Below are 21,887 nucleotides of genomic sequence, written 5' to 3'. Positions count from 1 at the left end.
AGTGCTGCAAAAACTCACTAGCACTTCCTCAGCACTCAAAATGGTTCATAATTCTGATGAATAAGCCATTCTGATATGTGGCATGAGTAACATTGACAATTACTCAGAGATAGGGCAAAACATTCACTTATAGGAATATTTCCTGTTGCTGAAATTTTAATACTGGGGATTTTAAAGCGAGGTAGTTCAGCTGTTCAAAATCTCTTGCTTCTTACCACAATTAAGATTTTTAAGTGAGTTGATGTCACTTTTAATATACTTTGAAAATACTAAGGTTTTTTTATATGGTACATTTTGAAAATGAGGGACCGGATAGCAGAAATACAGTCCTGAAAAACAACTCAACCCCAAGGATTTCCTCAGTCCCTCCATATAGATTGAGGGTCCTGTGACTGCTTGCTGCTCTGATATGTTGTCAAAGTCAGCAGAAAGTGCAGAAGTGGTTCTAGCAAAAGTCAGTACAAAGTGATGTGATGTGAAGAACCCTGCTTTTGCTGTAAATTAAACTCCAATATTCCTGAAAATGAAAACAGTAGTTTCACTGGTCATAGCATAGACCAAAAGTCTCTGATTGTCAAATCCAGGGTTTAGGACCACAGCTTTTAATAAATTCCTAGATAGATCCATATATTACAGAGGAGTAATGACTTACTGCTACATTTTAAGTATTTTAACAGTAATATCAGCCATCAGCTTACAACTGACCACGAGAGCATCTCAATCATAACATTTAGTCAACTTTGGCAAAATTCTGTTCTCCTTTTAGAAGATCAGACAATACCATGGATGAGTAAAATAAAGCTATGTTTCAGAGTTCTCCAAACAAATTTCAAAGAATTTTTTTTCACAAGTATTTCTTTTAAACTGCTAATGAAATCAGGTTTCTAGTGGAATTGCTTAAGACCTTCAAGGATCTATGCTGAACAAAGAAAACCTACTTTTTTAAAGAACTAACATATCACAAAAGGAATTTCTATTCTTGTTTTTTAATCACTTTCAAAAATTATACAAGCCTCTAAAACCTCATTCTGATACCATCACCTCTAGCAGTTTTTACCCAGTATTTGACATTGACATAGTTTTCACAATTTATTTTCAAAAATAGAAATAGTGAATGTCTCGGAAAAAAAAAAAAAAAAACCTGGCTCAAGCATAACCTGCTGAAGACAGCAGCACAGAAGTACACTAACAGAAAAGAGCAAAACACTTAACTAAAACTTTATTTGAACTCTAAGTAGGACAACGTCCTTTTATGTGTCAAAAAAAAAGTAGTTAGCCCAGGAACTTACTATCTTCTCCTGGTAATCAGCAAGGTAAATAGTAAGAAACATTTTCTGCTGTCTCCAGATTCATAGAATAATGTGCATATGCCTTTTGTATGAGGACTTTTCAGCCATGATGTAGCAATGTGACCTTTTTTGCTCCTATTTATGATTTTATCCAAGAACTCTTACAGCCTCCTAGTAGTACAAAATGCTCAGTAGCTGCTTTTGAGAGCACTTCATCGGGGATGCAGGCAACTGTGTATTTTTAAGTTCAAACAAATTTTTCTTGCAGCCCCCGTAGCCTGGCAGTAGGGCTCTGTCCCTGACCTACCATAACAGCAGTATTTGTCAGGTTGAATTCTTCAGTCTATTAAGCCTGGATTAAAGAGGATCTAAAGGTGTACAAATGACTAGGCTGAGGAGACTCTCTGGCTTTGTTCCAGGCACCCCCTGGAAGGCAGCAACCAATGGCTTTCCCTTTTTCCAGAAGCTACCTGAGGTCAAAGCAAGCACCAACACAAGCTAGAATTCTTCCATAAAAGCAGAAAAACTACAGATTTTGCAAACAGTCACTGATCGTGGGGTGAATGACACTCCTGGTTTACTCTTCCATCCCCAAACTAATCTTGACAAGTCCCTGTGGTAGGGACAGCAAGGAGAGACATGAAGCTGCCTTTGGGGCATCTCAGGATTCCTCCATGCCAAAGGTACCGTTAACGGCATATTTAGAAATGCCTTGGAGTTACTTTACACCATTTTAACATGCACTGGGTATTTGTCAGGGAGATGTGGAGATTGCATCTGAGAGGTCAACAGACCTAAACCATTCTTTTTTTAGTCAGTGCTTGCTTACCTGGCAAGAGGTGACTCAGAAAAAGGATCAAGGTTCATGGCAGATAACATCTGAATACAAGTTCCAGTGCAATGGTTTAAGGTAATCTTTGTACAGGCTGGGGATTACCCTCAGTTATCCGCTCTAGCTGGCCCTGCTTTGAACAGGACACGGTTCCAGACAGGGTCTGGAGAACCCTTCCAAACTACATGATTCTTCAATTGTATGAATATCTATCAGTATAGTAACATTGCTAACATTTCTGAACTCATGTTTGGTAACAAAAGTACTAGGAAATCTATGTACCCTTTCAGAGTTTGCATTTTAAATCAGAAAGACTTTGGAAAAGAGTTACAGGCTTGGGCAGAAGTTTGGCAAGCCTGTCTTACCCTGTACTTTTTATTTCTCCAGTGTACGTCAGAAACAGAATAAGAGCTGACTCATTTTTACTCCCTATATATTTGCCCTGGAGAAGATTTGGATAGTAAAGGACTTGTTAGTCTAGTAGACAAGAGAATAATGATTATAGGTTGCTGACTTTTTTATTTCAGCAATCAAATCATTTGATGTGAAGTAGTATTTCAAAAGAACCAAGAAAATTACAAATTTCAGTACAAGGTGGTAAATATATCTGAAAAGAAAGAAGATCCATAAGAATGTGGAGAATTTTTAAGATACAAGGATATTTAATTTCAACATCTGCTAAATGTCTTTCAGATTTGCTTCAATTGTTTCACTAAGGCATTTTTAAAATGAAGGTTTAAGCCTTTTCTGTAGCACTTCTAATGAGAAATTGAAAATGTTTTAAAAGAAAAAAGCTTAAAAGAGTTTACTTAATCAGTTGAAGAAATAATTAATTTTCTTTATAGAAAAGACATTATTAATTAAATCAAACTATTCCTCCATTTTTTGTCTCTTTGAAAATAAAAGCCAATCTATATTTTCCCTACATGAGCTTCCGCTCATATTTTATGCAGACTTACTGGCACATTCATGGGGTTCTGGATGGATTATTATCCTGTATCTATTGAAAAAAAAACTCCACTACTTGTCCAGTTTAAGTAGGAGATACAGTGGATGAAAATCAGCAAACTAGATAATTGGGGAGAGAAACAAGGTGCAGATATTTAAATATAACAGTAGTTAATCTTTAGAGTAGCTTACCAATGCATGTGAAGTTTTCTATGCAAACAAGATTTTACCATTCTTTAAAATATGCTCTAATTCAGTTAAAGTTATGGTCTGTGCTATGAAGGAGCTGAGACCAAACAATACTGTTCTCTGGTCTTAAAAAAAATCTATGAATCCGGCCAATAAAATTCAGCATCAAAGGATTCTCAGCAATCAGCCACAAGTGCTGAATCACTTGTTGAAAGAAATTAGAGCAAGTGTTTCTCTGTTGATTTTTAGATCCAAAATTGACCCTGTCAGAACCAAATCTCAAGCTTTCATTTCCAGAAAGGAATGAAAATGGAACACAGTGGAAATAGGGACTCACCTAGAAGAATAAAAAGGTTTATGTTGTGACTAAGCATTAAATTAGTATCAATAAATATTTACAACAGAATAGCCATGCAAAGACTTGATGCTCCATGCTGGCTGGAGTCTTTGGTTCATAGTAGAATTATGGAATTTAACACTCTACTTTCATTTATTCATGAAAAAAATGACTAACATTACCATTGCACTGCAGGACTTCGCTGAATTTTACCGCAGATATTCATATTCGTTTAGCTCTGTTCATTATTGTGGCAGTGTAATGTATACTTTTGAATATATTAATCACAGCTATAATGGGACATAAAGGAAACAGAATATGTTCCTGTAATAATGTATTGGAAGCTTAATTTCAATTTAATATGCTCTAAAATCAGACAAATTATAGATATAGATACAAAGCATTTAATTAAACTGATTACTCTGGCCGTGCCCACTCTCTCTCTGTTAACAGCACACAGATGCATATATGATTTGCCAGACCCAGTCCAGCGCCCTGGCCTTGGAAAAACCCACCAGGATGTCCAACCCATGTTTTGGAAGGAGCACCATGAACTATCCCACAGGTCTTTGTAATCTAAAACCAGAAACTTCTATACTATGCAAAGTTCAGTAAACTCCCCTGCCTTGGATATCTCCTGTGATCACCCCAGAATGCTCTAAATAATCTAGATCTCATTTTTTGCTGTCCTTCAGTCTCCATCCTGCAACTGAGGGTCAGCCAGCCCACTTTAGGGCTGCTCTCCATCTCCATCAGATGGCTAGGCAAACTGGGGGGGATCTAACATGCCTCTCCTGACCCATACCCATGCACAGGAGAAGAGCAGGCCTGCCTCTCTCTGTAGACCAGGCTTCAGGTATAGTCCAAAACACTCTCACTGTGGTAGAGTGCCAGGCATGAACAAGAGAAGCCAGCACCAACCACACAGCACTCCAGACCTGCCACGGCCAGAAGTCTATGTTAGCTATTACAGTGCCTGGACAAGGATAAAGCATATGTGTGCACAATGCAAATCTAGTGTTAAACATTCCTCTCTGAAGAAAAATTGAGGAACCTACTTTCACATTTTACCACTTTAAATGTATACCCACAGGCAAGTTAACAAGCCAATATTGGATGCCTGCAAAGGGTGCTGCTTTGTTTTCTCACTTTCAAGTGCCTCAGGTGCCATGGCCGGTTATACTAACCAAGTTTACTTTCTCCTGTCCAGGTATTCTGCTCTTTTTCAGCACTCATAAGGTGGCAGTCCCCTCCTAACAGCAGAGGGAGACATTCATGATGTCAAGTTACCTACCTGCTGTTCAGATGATATAATCCTTGGGCTACGGATCATATGGCCTTAACTAGTCTGTCACAGTCCATACAGGGAGTTGCCAACAACACTGTCTTCCCAAACTTCCTTATTTTCAGAGGATACATGTTTGTGAACCGTACTAATGGAGTGCTTCACCAAGGACATGGAGGCATGGAGAGCTATGAGACAAGTGGGTAGAACATGGCCCTTATCCAAACCTGGCACCCTGCTGTTGTCCCTTCACCTGAGATCACTTCCACAGAAAGAAAGCAGCAGTCACCAACTTGTCCTACTGTCCCAGTGGGTGGCCAGGAGACCCCTTTCCCCTTCCTACAGTTATTTGACATTTTGCAGAGCCATGCCCTGTTTTACTAGACAGCTAGCAATGAGAAGGTGAAGCAACCAGAATGTAACCAGAATCATGCATAGAAAATCCCCAGGGGAAAGGATGCTAACTTGTGCCTCAACAAGCCCATGACTCAAGCCAAAGCTAAAAGAAGGGGGAGATGCCTGAGAGGATGTCTAGCTAGGGTGGGGAGGGTCTGATCACAACCAGATCATGTCATGTAATCATAACAGAGTCCTGCCAGGTAATTGTTCACCAATCTGAATGGTGTGTTTGCATTCAGCAGTTACATAGAACAACTTGAGCATACTGCCATGGCAGCTAATCCAGGCTGGTATAGAAGGGGGAAGGAGAGTTGTGTGCGCAAGTCACCTACAGATGCCTGGGAAGGTTTATGTCCCTCAGGAAAGAAACTCCTTCGAGCACTGCAGTCAGCCACAGCAGTTACCTGGTCATGGCACAGCTTGCTAGCAGGTGGAGTTGCCAGCCAAACTGCTACACCTACCACCACTTCTCCCCAGCACAGAGAATGACTCCATCCATGAGCAGGCCAGAATTCCCCTTTGTCCAGGAGAAAGGGAGAGCAGACAGATAGGGAAGGGATGAGTTGTTTCTGACAGGCTCCCTTTCTCCTGAAGTGCTATGTCCTACCTTCACCTTTGTCTTTCTCTGGCTAGAACTCGCCCATCATTATCAGATCACCCAAATCTAAGCAGAGCAGTCTACCAACACCTACACAACCCTTGCTCCTCACTCCCAAAACATTAAACATACTCACAACTCAGCTGCTCTCCAGATGTTTAGCTGGTCCACATGTCCTGGTTTCAGCTCCTTATGAAGGGGAGAGGAGAAAGTGGGTCTCCCGGATTCTGGAGACTTCTCTGTCTGCAAAGGTTACTGCCACAGATGTGGATACTTCTTTGAACTTAAAGTGTTACTCTTCCTTGCTTTGCAAACAGCCAGCCTAGAGCAGCTCTGCCGTGCTCAGAATACAGTCCTGTCAGGCAGCCTGCTTGCTACAGCAGAGATGAATCCTCATGCCCATTTGTACTGACGGGTGTCTGAATCTCTTCTGAGCTCAGGCTGCTCCTTGGTGTTTTGCTGCTTCTGTGGTGCCAACTAGGTGGGACTGAACGGCTTTTTACAATGTGTACCTGAGGATGGTGAATGTGTGCAAGGTGTGAGGGCATGGCGGGACTTAAGGAGCTATCAAGACTTGCAAGTGAGCTGCACCTGCTGTTTTGTTGCCGTGTTTGCAGGGAGCACGGGCATGTAACTGTGCGTGACGTGCAGCACCTCTGCCTGTACGGGCTCCCTTAGCAAGGGAGCCCAGGCTGCGCTCCAGCACACCTTGGCGCCTGGGCAGGGAAGATTATCGGTGGTCTAGGACTCCCAAACAAAATCCACAATGCTCTGGTTTGTCAGAACAGATGAGCTCTGAAAAACGTTGCTGTTGAAAATGTAGCACACCATCATTGTAGAAAATAAGCCTGACAACAACCTTCAGGTCAGACTTGTCTGTCTCTTGCTGTGTGCCTGCTGACACCAGTTCAAACTATGCTGTAGGTTCTGGATGTGAACTGGGAAGCAGGAAGCGAGTGGGCCTGACACTGAGAAAGGACAGATTATTTTGCTTTTCCCATCTAGTTCCTCACCATGTGAATTATTTGTATTTGCCGGCAAAAACTGGCAAAGGGAATGAAATGTTAGGATGAAGTGAAAAAAACACAGGAGCTTACAGCAGAATGCTGTTCAATCACAGTCAGAGCTAGAAAGACCTTCAGAATAACTGTACTGTGTTTGAAGAGAGCCACACTAATTCCTTCTTTATATGATAGGCAGAGCTGGAGCTGAGCTCCAGATGAAAACAAACTTCTAGGCTATGCTGATGTTATACCCACAAGCTATCAAAAAAACATAATGCCAAAAAAAGCGTGGTATTATGTGAAACCAATCCATATAAATCTTTCATATTGTATATATCCTCCCTGGGAAGAGTACAAAGGATATGTGGTATGTCTAATGTATTGCTGAATTGAATATTCTCTTATATTTATTTACTAGCAGACAGGTACAGCGTACTGAATTTATAAACTGAATTTTGCTTTTCAGGCTTGTTAGTTCGCAATATGTGTGTAAGATATTTTCACTGTAAAGATATTGAAAACAAACCTGTAACTTGTCTTACAAAGATGGCTTTGAAATGAATGAAAATATGGAACCAAATTGTGTCTTTTTCAAGTTCTTCATTATTAATTTTCACCAAAACTGCAGTTCATAATTGAAAAAGAAAAAAATATGAAAAATTTTCCAGACATTCAAATAAACTGATATGGCTCAGCTGTATCATGTTCAGTTAGTAGAAACTATAGAGGTTTTTATCTGCAGATATTCTATAATCAGGTAAATTTTTTATAATAAAAGCTAAGTAGTACTTTTTATAGGATAGCTCAAAATAGCTGGCAATTTACACAGTAAATTCTTGAAGATGATCTTGAAATTTCATTGACGTTGGCTCCATTGGAGGGAAAGAAATTTGACAGAGAGAAAGGAGAGACAGAAGAGATTGAGAGATGAGAAACTAAATGAAAGATGGGCAATGATTGCTGCAGGAATCCTCCAGGGAAGTAAAATGCTGGATTCACTGACCTGCTCTCCTGATTGTTCCTTATCCCTTCCCTTAAAGGCTCATGAGTTTTCCTATGTTTTCTGTTGTAAAGAGAGAAACTCCCTCAACATCTGCTTGCAGACTCGTCCTTCATGACATCATTCTGATTGCATTTGCAATATTTTTGTTGTAATAGAATGTTGCATAAAAATTAAATGGAGAGACCAACCCTTCGGACAGGGCAGTGTAGATATGAAGCATTCATTTTCTTTCTTCTAAGGCAATCATTTTGTTCATCAGATACAGTATCTGATTCTTTTCCTACTGAAATAAACCCTCACAAATTTAAGCAGTAAAGGAGCTTTGAACTTAGAGCCACACTATCAGTACAGGAATTTTTTTCTCAACCACATGCTTAATTTTATAATTCTCTTCATTGTCAATGGTTGGTTTTGAATCTATGGTCAGATTAGGAAGTTTGATGCAGAGCATTTTCAATTTAAATGGATTTCTCTGCCACTATATAAAAAAAACTTGCTCTAAGTATTGACTGTAAAAGCCATAGAGCGCTAGATCTTTTCCCCTGGGAATTTTTTAGTATCCTTCCAATTAGTCAGTCAATTGGATGTTCTATTAAATATGATAGTTTATTCTTCCCTAGGGATTTCCTTCTTTGCTCTTCATCCAAGATGCTTCCAGAAGAGAAAGAAAGTTTTTAAAGCATCCACTCCCCCCTGCACAGCATTTATGATGACTAATATGCATCCCATGCTATGAATTATAAAGAAGCAACTGCACAGTGATTTCCTTTTTTCCTTTAAATATATTTTCTGTATTTCATTTTGTGTCAACTGATTCTTTTGGTAGTACTCAGACAAATGCCAATGATAACCCTCACCAACTTCCACCAAGTATTTTTCTAGTGATGGTAAAAATTAAGCGTATTTCCAGGTACCTAACTGAATATAAATTCTTATTCTCTCTACTGCATAAACACAAAGCTTCTTTTATTCTTATCCATACTTTTCATTATTATACTTTTTATTAGATTCTAATGCCCCGCCCCCCAAAAAAGTAGGCTGTTATATATATTTACAAAATATATGTAAATTTATATGCAGAAGATGATATATATCCCAGAGACTTCAGATGATTCTATTCACATCAATTTTTCTTCATTCTAGGGAAAACATCTAACAATAAAATAATTAAAAGGTCCTTCAGGCAGATAACTCTCTTCTAATTACATGAATATATATATATGTATTATTTTACTTAGATGCAATATATTTACATAGGATTAAATTCCTCAGTTAAAATAAAGGCCTGTGAAAGATTGTATGTATTTCTTCAGTCCTATGTGACACATTCTCTTTCGCAGAAAGAAAATACAGACGGGTATGGTTTGTTTCTCTCCCCACGTCCACTGGACAGGCGCCAGGAGCGTGGATCCCGGGTGAGGAGGACACTCGCTCCCTCGCTGCTGCGGGTGACCCATGGCAGATCCTGCCGAGAGCCGTGCTCCGCTGCCCGCGTTGGCCAGCCCCCGGCAGTGTGATGCCACAACTCTGCAATCTGGCCTCACAAAAATGGCTGTAAATTCTGGTATTCATGAGTGCAAACACACTGGCTTGAGCCGAAACTCCCTTACCGGCCCTATTCTGGCTTGTGACAACCTGGGGGGCAGAGGTGAGGAAGATTCAGAAATCAAAACCTGCTGCTGCAGGCAATGGAGATGCAGCTGGCTCAAGCGTCATGGAACAGTGGACTTTGGCTTGCACGTAGCTAAATATCAAGAGTAAAGAACAGTCATGGAGACTGCTATTTTTTGTCATATATAGTCTGTATGGTCTGCCTCTCATTTTGCTTGCATTCAGCCCACTAACTCAGGGGCCATAAGGTGAGTTGAACCAGCTCACCACTTGAGCAGAAATCTGACTCATCCAAAGCAAGATAAAAAAAAAAAAAAAAAATAAAAAAAAAAAATTATGCAAAATAACAATTAAAATACTGTCAGACCAGTTAATTGAATTAAGTCACTTTTCAGCCTAGATTTTATACAAGGGACAGAGTGGAAATATATGGGACAGAGAGACAAAGAAAACAGGACTGGCATTTTTAGCATCTGACTGCAGGTAAACCAAATAGCATATGTCATGGAGCTGCTCCCTGCACTGGAGGGGCAATTAGATGAACCGCACAACATATTTATAGCACATTTTCAAAGCACAGTTCTACAAAATATCAACCCCCCAAGATGAAATCATGTAAGTTCAAAATGACCAGAAGTGAAATAGCAGAGTTGTAGAAAAGATATTAAGTTGAAAAATCACAGAAATGTATTCACACAGTGATAAAATCAGTCAGAATTATTCAACAGACGTTTTTGTTAAATAAACTAAGTATATTTAAAGCCAAATTCTCACCCTTGGACAAAGCTCAAGTAGACCTGCCTTTCACAGACAAACCCTAATAAATAAGCTGGTAAACAGCATCTTCCAACTAAGCTGGTTTCCACAGTCCACTGCAACCTAGAGAGTGAATGAGTGAATTTGCATAGTGACATATACTTACATAAATGATATTTTTGCCTCATTCTAAGTCCTGTGAATCCTCTTAAAAAGGAATGAAAACAAAGCAATAAATGGCATGTACAAGTACAGCTTACTTCAACATGGCATCACCTATACGTAACACTCGTATTGCAAGATCTTGCTGTCTTTGGGGCATTGATTTCATAGGCAAGCATCCAATCCTTAATACATGCTTTTGGGTCTAATGTATACTACTATATTATTCAGATCTTGGACAAAATACCTCAGTTTAGCAATAAAAGTCTGATCATAGCCCTAGAGAAGAAAGTAAAGTTCAATTTAAAAAACAGACGTGGTAGAAAACAGTATTTTAGCTGTTATTTTGCACCATCTTTTTTTTTTTTCTTCAGGGAGTTTTGTTTTATAACTAGCTTTTTCTTTTTTCTTTTTCTAGGTCTTGGCTATTCAGAATAGTTCCTGTAGTAGCAAAGAGCTGATAAAGAAAGGAGCTCATGATAATTCAGAAACTTTCAAAAAAGAGGAAATGCTTTTGCTTTAAAACTAACAATTTTGGATCATGCAGTGTTTTAGTATTTGATATTCTCCTTCAGACCAGCCCTTGTTCTGGAGAAAATATTCAGTGAACACTGAATATTTTAAAGATACTTCTAAAACAAATGAAAAATAAGCAACAGAAGAGATTTGATACAGGCTCCAGAGCCATAGCAAAAAAAAACACAGAAAAATTATTTAAATTCATTATTACATCCTTTCAGTGGCAGAAAAAAAGGAACTCTTTTAAACATACATGTCTTTTATTGTTTGTCTTTTATTTCTAAACAAAAAAAAATCTTTAGGTCACAAAAATGACACCCTTTCAAAGATATGCTTGTAAGTTTTCATCACAGCAGCTGCCCTCAGTGATTACCAACAACAGCAGTCTGAGTCATCAGACCCAGGAAGGCACTCCTGGCAGAAGGTCCTTGATCCCACTCCCGTAGAAAGCCAGCAGTGACCTTAATCCATGAAGTCCCCTGCAGATGACTGCTCTTTGGGACCATTCCATCAACTTTTACACCTGCAAAACTCCCACAGACTTCCAATGGACAGTGTTTTATCTGCATAAGGCCTGGGAGTTTAGTACCAACATAGTGCTTGACAGAGAACAGTGACTAGTCATCCATTCAAGAGTTTCCAATGTGTCTTTCACTATGATGTCCAGGCAGCAAGTCCAAGATCAGTAAAGGTGTTTGCTTGCCATTCATTTTTACTACTATCATCTTATGAAATATTTAGTTTCATTAACCAAACGCATGTCATGAGGAAAAAAATGCATATAACAAAAACTTTGCTGATATGAATGATCAATGTGTGGGCCTAGGTAAAGTTTTAGTTACTCACCAAAGCATACAGCAAGGGTTCATGACTGTGGGAAAGATTTGGTCCCAGAAGTCCATGAGATTACTTGCATTAATGGTGCTTCTGGGAATTATTATCCCAAACTGTTCAGCTTTATTTTGCAAGTCTAGGTAATGTAAGTGGGAATGATACCGTGATTCAGAGCTGCAAAATGAGAGTTGGAGTCTGCATTGCAGACTCTTTCTTTGATGGCCTTCTGTTGTAGTTGTTTGGGGTTAGGCTGCCAAAGAGTTCCCTGCAGGTGTCCATAGAGCTATGTGCTACCATTGGTGTCATGATGAATGTCAGTTCATTGGTATTTTCAGCCCCTCATCCCACTGCCTCCCTTTTGTCCCCTACTCTGTTTGGGCCATGAACTTTGCATTTCTGTGTTCATGAATACACTAAACATATAAAAGATTGCAAATTGTCTGAAAGCTTTTCAAAGCTCAAATGTAATTGAGATTTGGGGTAAGAAATACCCAGAGTTTATAGGTGCAGAATTGCTGTCAATGGGAACAGGGCAAAATAACACAATGTTCTGCATTTCTTTCAATTACTGTTAAATGAGTTAAATTTCTAAGAAGAGTGACTATGCATGCTCATATTTGCTATATGCATCATAATTATAAAATCTCTAATATTTGTGATTAATTCCTGGATGATTAGAACAACTGAAGAATGGGGAGGACTATCATAAATCCAGATTGAGCTCTCCTGGTGACTCTGAGCGTAGGCTCTAAGGAAGAGGTTTGGCACCTCCTGTCCTCTGGAGCCCCCACAACTGAGACACTGTATACACTTTGTAGTGTCAGGCATGCAGTAACACAAGAAACAAAAATCACTATGATTTTTCAAAACGGTTGTATGCCTGCATCCTGGCAAAATAACTGTGCCAACCATGCAGATGCTTTTGAAAACTATAATAGTAGACACCACACTGAAATATTTAAGGCTGAAGTACCTGTAAAATCCATTCCTTACTGCCAGATAATTTTTACAAAAGCTTTTTAGCTAGAGATAGGTTTCATTCTAGTGAGTTTGCTGTCAGACCAGGGCTCACAGTCTAGCCATATTACAGCAAATTTGCCCTAGTGTTAGTCCTTATGCTGACACTTTGATAAACTAGAACTCCAGCTCTGAGGAGAAATAGTGTGATAATAATCTCTGGAAAACATTCACAAATAGGAAAGAGAAGTAGGGGCAGTGGTGTAATGTATTGCTTCCCAGCATTATGTTCCTACCAGAGACACCTGGACAGTACATCGCACTCTAGCTTTCTCTCTCCCTTGCACTCTCCCCCCCTATCTCTGCTTCTCAAACACACTTTTCATTTTGGGAATCAGAAACGTAATGAGATACAACCCATAATTTAAGGCTAATTTAGCATTAAGTTAAAACAGAAAGTCTGAAATAGACGGTATACCTCATTCTTTAGCATAAATCAGAAGAGCTGAGAAGTCAGACCATATAGTCATAATGAACCAGAAACACTGAGCATGATCAAATCAAAACATAGTTTAAATATGTGTAAATTAATTTGATCAGTGATTCACTTGATTTATTTTATTTAATTTATCTCTTATAATGACACTCCTTGTCAAATCACCTTCATTACTCACTTTGCTAGCCTAGGATTTTTATCAAGCACACAGAACCCATGACTGTACCTAAAGTTACTTCTTTGGTTGGCCATGGTGGTTTTTTTAATTTAAAAAGTCTCACAAATTCTTGAGCTGTCCCTTCCTTGATGCATGACTCAAGCTTTCCAGGTTGCTTACAGATCTTAGCGTGCCACTGATTACGGCAGGCGACAATAGTGAAAGACACACTCCCAAGCATCTTCCTCTCCAGTGAAGCACAAGATGTACTATGTCACTAGATGCTTCCAGCACCAAAAAAAAAAAAAAAAAAGCGCAAATAGAAGATAGTGTTTACATATGTACATACCTTCTTTTCAGACTCTGATGGTTAATTAGTATTGTTAGAAGAATTAGAAGTTTCCAGTCACAATTAGCTACTGGCTGAATAACAGTACATTTTGTGTGCTTGCTCCTTCTACAGATGCACCTTGTAAAAGATGAGAATGAAAACCATGTACAGATGAGATAAGAACCAGTGTTTGTGGGCCAGTATCACAGGGCTTATATTTTGAGTTTAGAAGAATCTCTATCTCAAGGTGTTCATTAAATTAATAAGTAACTGCTATAAGTAGTAATTGCAGTATACTGCAATACATCAAAACCATGGAAAATGGCTACAGAGTGAAACTACTGAAGACATAGAAATCACTTTAGGAACCTAAGTTTCATTTTGAAAACTGACTCAGAGCTGAAATTCCAGCTCCCAGGTGTTTAAAAAAATGTTTATATGACTAAAGATGCACATAGGCACGCACCTACTACTGAGCTTTTAAGTATCTACACCTGCTGAGCATTTTTAAGTATCCCACTAGGGCTGACTTCCGAAAGGATCTCAATTGTATTGTTGCTTACAGAGGTAAAGCCCGATACATTGCAGACCATCTCTCCAAAGAAAATGTTAGTCTGTACACATATGCGTTCTTAGATTAAGGAATCCTGGAATTAATGTAGGCCTTTTAAAGCATGTAATGAAAATGCAGGCTACATCTAACAAATTTTGAGCTGCAATGGAAAGATGCACCATAACTAACTTCATTTAGGCTGATACTTCACTAAGTAACTTTTAATCATTTGCCATTAGTACAATAAGAGACATAAGAAAAAAGCCTTAAATAGTTGGAAACATTTAATACTTTCCATCTGGTTCAAGAGAAAATAATATTAAAATAATTTAAATGCCTTCTGTAACTCTTAAACAACCTTGCTCTAGATCTTACTTGACAGGGAAAAAATGGGTGCCTTTATTAATACAATTCATAAGAAACAAGGCATCTATGCTGCTCATCTCTCAAATTTCTTGCAAAATAGTTGTTTTCCTCTGATGAAACCTCAATTTGGAATACATGTAGTATATTCCCACATCCTGTGGCTCCAGCTTTCAGGGGGAACTGTGAAGATGCCAAAGGAGGAAAACATGAAGAAAAGGGCAGGGTGTAAGGACTTTTCTGCATGCCTACTCTTGTTCAGCTGTTCCACCTCCTGTCAGAGACGTAGAGTTGGATTCTGATTTTAGTGACAATTCAGTTAGTTCAAAGTTCACAGTAACTTCACTGATGGGCACTGAGAGTTCCTCTGGACTGAGAACAAGGCCCACAGTGTGTCTCCTTGATGGCTGAAGGAAAGGGAAATAAATGATTTTGTGGAGCTAAGAGGGAGAAATGGGAATATCATCCAGTCTTCATATTATGGAACACTACTGAAAATGCTGCAGATTGTGAAAGGAGTTACGATGAGTTCTATTCCTACCCAACATTTATGGTACAAAGCTTCATTTCTTTTAGTCTATTGTCCAACAAATCTTCCCTTATTCATATTACTCTTCAAATAGGAAAATATGTTTTTATCTCATCTTTCAATTTTTGGATAGCATTATGTGCTCTGATGATAATTTTCTCTGAGGGGACAATGTGAAAATTATAAACAATTTACATCCATGTCTGTGCTATGAGAGAATCTTTAATTGTTAAAGTAGGAGCAAAATCTTCCCAGCCTCATGTAGAAGCACAAGTAAATTGGCTTTGGGATTTTAACACTGCAGAGATATAGGTTATTAAAAAGTGATCAGCTTTGGGGTTACAAGAATAAATTGTAACAAAAATATTTATATTGTCTTGATGGTTGGGAAAGTCCTTGTAGCAGTCTACACATTTACCTAAGTTTAATAACTTCAAATTTAATCTTAATTTCTTCATTTATCTTTACTTTCCACTAGGTAGATCTGAGGACAGTGGAATAAATTTTTCATATTCTGAATCCACTACAGGGAACAACTCTATCTCACACTGCACCAGCTCAAGGAAAGCTGCATGCTTGAGCAACATCTTGCTGCCGTGCATTGCAGCTGATCCAAAGTCCACAGTTCTCAGTCCCACTGACATGTCAGTCTGAGAGAGACTGCAAAAAATATGAGTACAGCAACTTTTCAGTAGTGTGTGTCCTAAGCCATCTCTGAGTAATTTATCACCTCTGAAAGGACCACGCCTCTCAGCTCCCTGACCTAAACCAATGCACAGAGCTGCACTATATTGTTCAAAGATTGCCACAGATTGTTGCCGTCAGGTGTGGGTGATCTACCCTCAGAAGGGTCATATCTGGGCACCAGTGAACTCCACCTGCTAAGTACATCTATATACGCTGCAAGAAGAGTGGTAGCCTCTGTCATAGCAGGCAGCATCTTCCTGAACGGGCACCAGACAGAGAATACCCAGAGCTGGTGTCCCAGCGGTGTGTGGGAGAAGGGATATAACAGGAGCCATCAGTTGAGGAGGTGGAAATGCACATGCATGTCTTTGATCACTAGGTCCTCTTCCAAAATGGCCCATCCAGTATGTGAGTTTTCTGTGGATTTTAGAGAGGCCCAAATTCAGAGCAATTATTTTTCGAGCTCCCCCTTGACCTGCAGACTTTGTGAAGTGTTATAAGTGCACAAGTGTGGAAGGGAGGAATGAGCTGGATTTCCCTTTGTTAATATCCAGAACCCAACAGAAGTTTGTGCTGCAACGGTCAAATAGGAAAGCAGTTATCACTTAGGTAATGGCACTAATGTCTTATTAACTGCCATTGTATTTCAGAAATGTAAAAGAATCAGAATGGTAAAACATACTTTCAATTCCTATTCAGATTTTACTCAATCCTGCTTAAATTAAATTAATCTTGTTTAAACGTTCACTTAAAAGCCATAAAATGAGGGCCCCCAAATACATTCTTATGCCATAGAAATTACTTGGAGCAAAATTACAATAATCCTTATTCCTTTTATCATCATGCTAGCAATTCATTATTGCTCTGCTCAAAAGGATTTTAACACAATGTATGGAATGGGCCCTTCACTTATACTGGAATCATATTTACTAAATCCATGCTATTTTCTCAAATTTTATTTAATAGGTTGCATTTTTTCTCCCAGTTTCAGAGTCCTATTTGTACATGTACTGTACATTGACATAAAACAGGAAAATAACAACTGACAGGAACTGTAGGATTGCAGTAATTATTTTAAAATAAGGCTGATTTGTTCTACTGCTTCTTTCCCTGAGGCCAATAACTGGAGGCTAGTTATACTGCAATTCAACAAGCCAGAGGAAAACCACCTGTTGTGTATGATTATTCTCTATTAAAATGCGATGAATAATTCAACATGAATATTTTAAAAAGCATCATTGTTGTCATGCCTCTCAGTTCTTAAGAAAGTATCTGTAGCTGAAGAGAGAGTGAGGGTCAGGTCAACCCAAAATATTGGCTGTGTCCTATCAGATATATTACTCCATCCACTTTCTTACACTTACCAAATACACAGTTCTGCTTTTCCTTATCATTGATAGAGCGGTGATACAGCTTCATTAGAATCATAGAATAGTTTGGGTTGGAAAGAACCTTAAAGGTCATCTAGTCCAATCATTCCCTGCAGTGAACAGGGACATCTTCAACTAGATCAGGTTGCTTAGAGCCTCATCCAACCTGACCTTGAATGTTTCCAGAGATAATGTTCCACTGATTTTCTACATCATATTATTATGTACACAGATGTAAGTGAGCTGAAGAACTTCAACTGAGCAAGATGATGGATTTGTACAATGGTTGTTCCAAAGTTAAAGCAGAGTAATTAAGGTGAATATTATAGTGATATGACTCATGTTTCATCTGAAATAATTTCCCATTTCACAGAATTCAACAGGTAAGTTCCTACTGGATGCAGTGGAACCTAGATAGATGTTACTTGCCAGTCAGTGATTCAGAATGTTTTTCAAGAATTACTTTATTGCCAAAACTTCACGAAAGACAGGTAAGTTTTGTGCATTGACACTTTTAAGCATACACCACCTTGGGATTAGCAAAAGCTCAAAAGATCATAAAGGGCTCAAATATACCAACTGACTAAGAAAATTATAAGCATCCTCCTTACACGTACATCAAGAATGCTTAGCAGCTTGCAGCACTGGGCTCTCATGAAATAAGAGAAAAATTTCTTACCAGTACAAATAGATACAAAGTTAATATGCATATTTATTTCTCACACAGCTCTAATAATCTAAACTCTCATTTGTTTCAAGGTGGGGAAATTGCAGGTTTTCAGCCTCAAGGAAACATCTACAGAAAGAGAGGTAGGGGATCTCTATTCATTATTAATAGTAACCATAATAATACTTTTACATCCCATGACTCCTTGAGCACTGGCTCAACCTTCCAGACTCTGTCATGGTTCAATTTGAACAAGCATCCTCCTGAAATTCAAACTGGGTTGCTGTAAATATAAATCACCAAAACTTCCACTTCTAAAAGCTTGTTCACTCAGAATATGACTTACAGGGACAAGCTATATTATTCTTTCTGTAGCTTTACACATTTACTGGGAAGACAATCAATAGTACCCATGATTCATAAAGGGAAATAACACCTTTGTTCAGATGTTGCCTACTGGCAGATCAGACAATGAATTCAGTAATATTTTCAGTGATTTTAAATATCCTTTCACAAACCAATCACTAAATTCATAGCCTCAGAGGGTGGCCTAATCCTGATTAGACCTGTATGAAAATGCTTGTATTCAGGGGAAAGAGGCACATTCTAGTATTGAGAGTGATATTTCTAATGGTTCCTATGTTCTGCAGTATAAAAAAATATTTTAAGGAACTATTTTCTTTCTGTAAATCTATAAATTACAGTACCAAAAAACTTTCTGGCTTTAAGATTAGGTAGAAGAGATGTTATCAAAATTCTCACTGTGGACCAGTAAGGAACCTCCTCTCCCCACAACTTCTTTACTCCTTTTCTACAAAGAGCTCACAGCTACTTAATTTGCAGGCTGTCTCACAGCACTCCTAAAGCATTGTAATAGGCTTTGCAATCATAAGTAACTTTAAACTAGCTACAGATAGCATCTCTGAAAATAGGCAGTTCTGCATTTTTGCAAGTTTAGTACTTAAAAAGGTTTCACAAGTTTTCACTGGGCTGGGGAGAAAGATTGTAGAGGATCTCTATTCTAGTTTTCACAGTTTTCTCTAAACCATTTTGTGCATTATTTTATGTTCATGAATGTTGTTAGCATGGTTCTTTCAGCAACTACAATTTTCATGTTGCCAGCCTTCTCTACACCTGAGAAACCCATAGTGGGTCAGAACACCAAGTTGAATGAACCTTCTGTAGGTCAGGAACAGAAGGACTTCCCAAAATAGATGTTGGATCTATATGATCACGTTAAGAAGATCCCTTATTTTTCATAGATTATTCCAACCCTTTTTTAGATTAGACATCTTCAGTTCTACAACTGAACTTGCACAATTGCACAACTTCCTCTGTTTTGTTTTAAAACCTAATTTCATCAGGTTCCCCTTTATACTGTGAGACAGATTCATTAATTCCCATTATCTTTTTCCATATCCTTCATGATATTATGGACATCTATCCTCTTCCTAAAGTTGTCCTACTCTAGCTTCATGTAGAAGCTATGCAAAACATTCGATTGGTTTTATTGTCCTGTTCTGTTCTTCTTTTCTAATTCTTCTGTATTAGTTTAGAGATGAAATCATCAAACTTAAAGCAACAGTCAAGATGTGGGAATACTACAGAGCCACAAAGTGTTGCAATAATCTTTTTGTTTTGCTCTCAACCTGCTTTCTAAATTTAATTAAATTCTCTACACATCATTGTGTTGTTTTCAGAGAACCCTACAAACATTTCAAAACATTTTCCTGTGGCACTGCATTTCTGTCCCATAGATGTCTCTCAGCAGTCCGTTTTGGCATCCAGCAGCCAAGTCCTCATCATCACCACACTGCCTGCCTTTTCTGATGAAGAAAAGCTACATAACATCATCTTGCTTCTCAGATGTAATGCCATCCCCTGTAGTGACTTCCTCTGTGCCTGACGAGTTGATTTCATTGTATGAGTTGATCAGAATATCTCCATAATTACACATAGAACTATTAGTAACCCATCTTTTTCCATACTGTCATGCTACGAGAGTCCACCCAGGACTTCTAACCACATACACTGCCAGGCTGCTAAAGCCATCCCTTAGGATGATTTCTATTGTGTATGGGAAATTTTTACTAGTTAAGAAATTTTAACTTTTTCATTATTATTATTACTAGTTAAGAAATTTTAACTTTTATTTTTTAAACAATAAAAACCCTTACTCTAAGTTTATTCATAAAAATTATATCCCTAGAATTTTAACATGTTTGAACTGCTTATTTGTAGAAAGGATAGGAGGTTTCAGCTGTCACCTGAATCACAAAGTATTTCCATGACATACAGATGAGATCATCATATTTCTGGTTCTATTACTTTGCCTGAAGAGTTTAACTGGCAAACTACTGCTGCATGCTACAAGCACATGATAAATATACCATATCATTCTGTGCTTGCTCTGCCCTTTCTGTATTGGTTTGTATTTTTATTGCACCATTTGCCATTAATTAAAAACAATCAAACAAACAAACCACAAAACAAAACAAAAAAAACCCACAAGAACAAAAAAACACCATTCTATTGGAACATAACACCTTAATACATTAATACCATAATGAAAATCTATTTGCCTTGAAACAGTTATTTGCTAAAAAAAATACTAGATAATATAAAATAGTGTTTTACATTAGACATTGAAAAATACGTGTGGAAGCAGAATTTACCTCCATACCATCTATGAGGTTTACCTTAGCTTCCTAGTCACAGAATTCTGCCACCTTCTATATTCTTCCCCCTTAGCTCAGTGAAACCTTCAATCACTTTTCTGCTCCTCTTCAGTTCTCCCTTTTTCCCCATTCAGAATATGCCATGCATTGAGAACACCATTCGATTTCCTCAAGTAGTGGAAGGGACCAAACCTGCACCTTGTGTGGTACCTTAGTGCCCTAGGCTACTGTAGAAAAAATGACACTTGCTTCTTCTTATGGCTTAAAAGAAGATGGTGGCTACCACAAATTTATTTTTAGAGGGGTCAGCAATATTAAGTGCATTGCAGAAATACCTACAGCCTCAAGCCCCTGAGAAAAGCGTCTACTCTCTAGTTTGTGATTTAGATTAGATATGAGCACATAACTGAGACAGTTTGGAGTTTGTGCAAAAAAATGCCTGGAAAGCTTTAGATCAAAAGGTAATTCTGGTATCTTCAAGATCAGCTGTCAACTGAAGCAGACATTTTCTGCACTGAAATGTTGGATATAGGCATCTAAATTCTACCGAGGTTCCACCTAAGGTGCCTAAAAGTCCTTTGTTGGGTCTGACTCCAAATTCCTTTAATTGTATGAACAGGAAAAAAAAAAAAAAAATCAATACCTGAGGTCCAAATGTGTCTGGAAATAGAGTCAATCCATTACATACACATTGTGTCATACTGAAACAATATAAGAATTCTTCTCTTACTTTGGAGAACTCACAGCTGCAATATTTCAGCTCTACTTTGCAGACTTCTATCACAGTTTTAATGAAGTGTAGTTGGTTTTGAAGTAAAAGTCTGTCGGTTTTCATGAAAAGAATTAGATTCTTGTCTTGCACCGCCTGATCGGCTTTAAAATAGGTCTTATTTCTCATTATCCCCTGAACAATATATTTTAAAGAAATTAATTGTAGTGATACATTTTAACCTGATGTGACGACAGGCTCATTATCAAGAGTAGTATGCTAGCAGGCAAAGATGGATTATCTAAAAAAAGGGGCTCATGGGAAGGAAGTTTAAAAGATTAGACTGTCTCCTGGGTAAAGGGTCTTTTTACCAAAGTCAAGAACCTTTGGGAATGCTCTACTTTCACTTGCACTTTTAATAGAAAAGATGCCTTTCACTTCTACAGATGAAGCTATAAATTCCACAAGTGTAACTTCTTAGACCGTTATTTATTGGTAAGAAAGAGGTAAGCAAAGATCTAAACAGAAGGCAACCCAATAGGTAACTGTCTGCCTTCTGTGGTCCCAGCACTCCAGCAAGCACTCAAAGTGGGAAGGGGTCAATATTTCCCTTGAAAATTTCAA

This window comes from Tyto alba, unplaced genomic scaffold (assembly GCF_018691265.1).
Source record: "Tyto alba isolate M040663 unplaced genomic scaffold, T.alba_DEE_v4.0 Super-Scaffold_18, whole genome shotgun sequence".
Taxonomy (NCBI): domain Eukaryota; kingdom Metazoa; phylum Chordata; class Aves; order Strigiformes; family Tytonidae; genus Tyto; species Tyto alba.
This window is presented reverse-complemented; position numbering follows the sequence as displayed.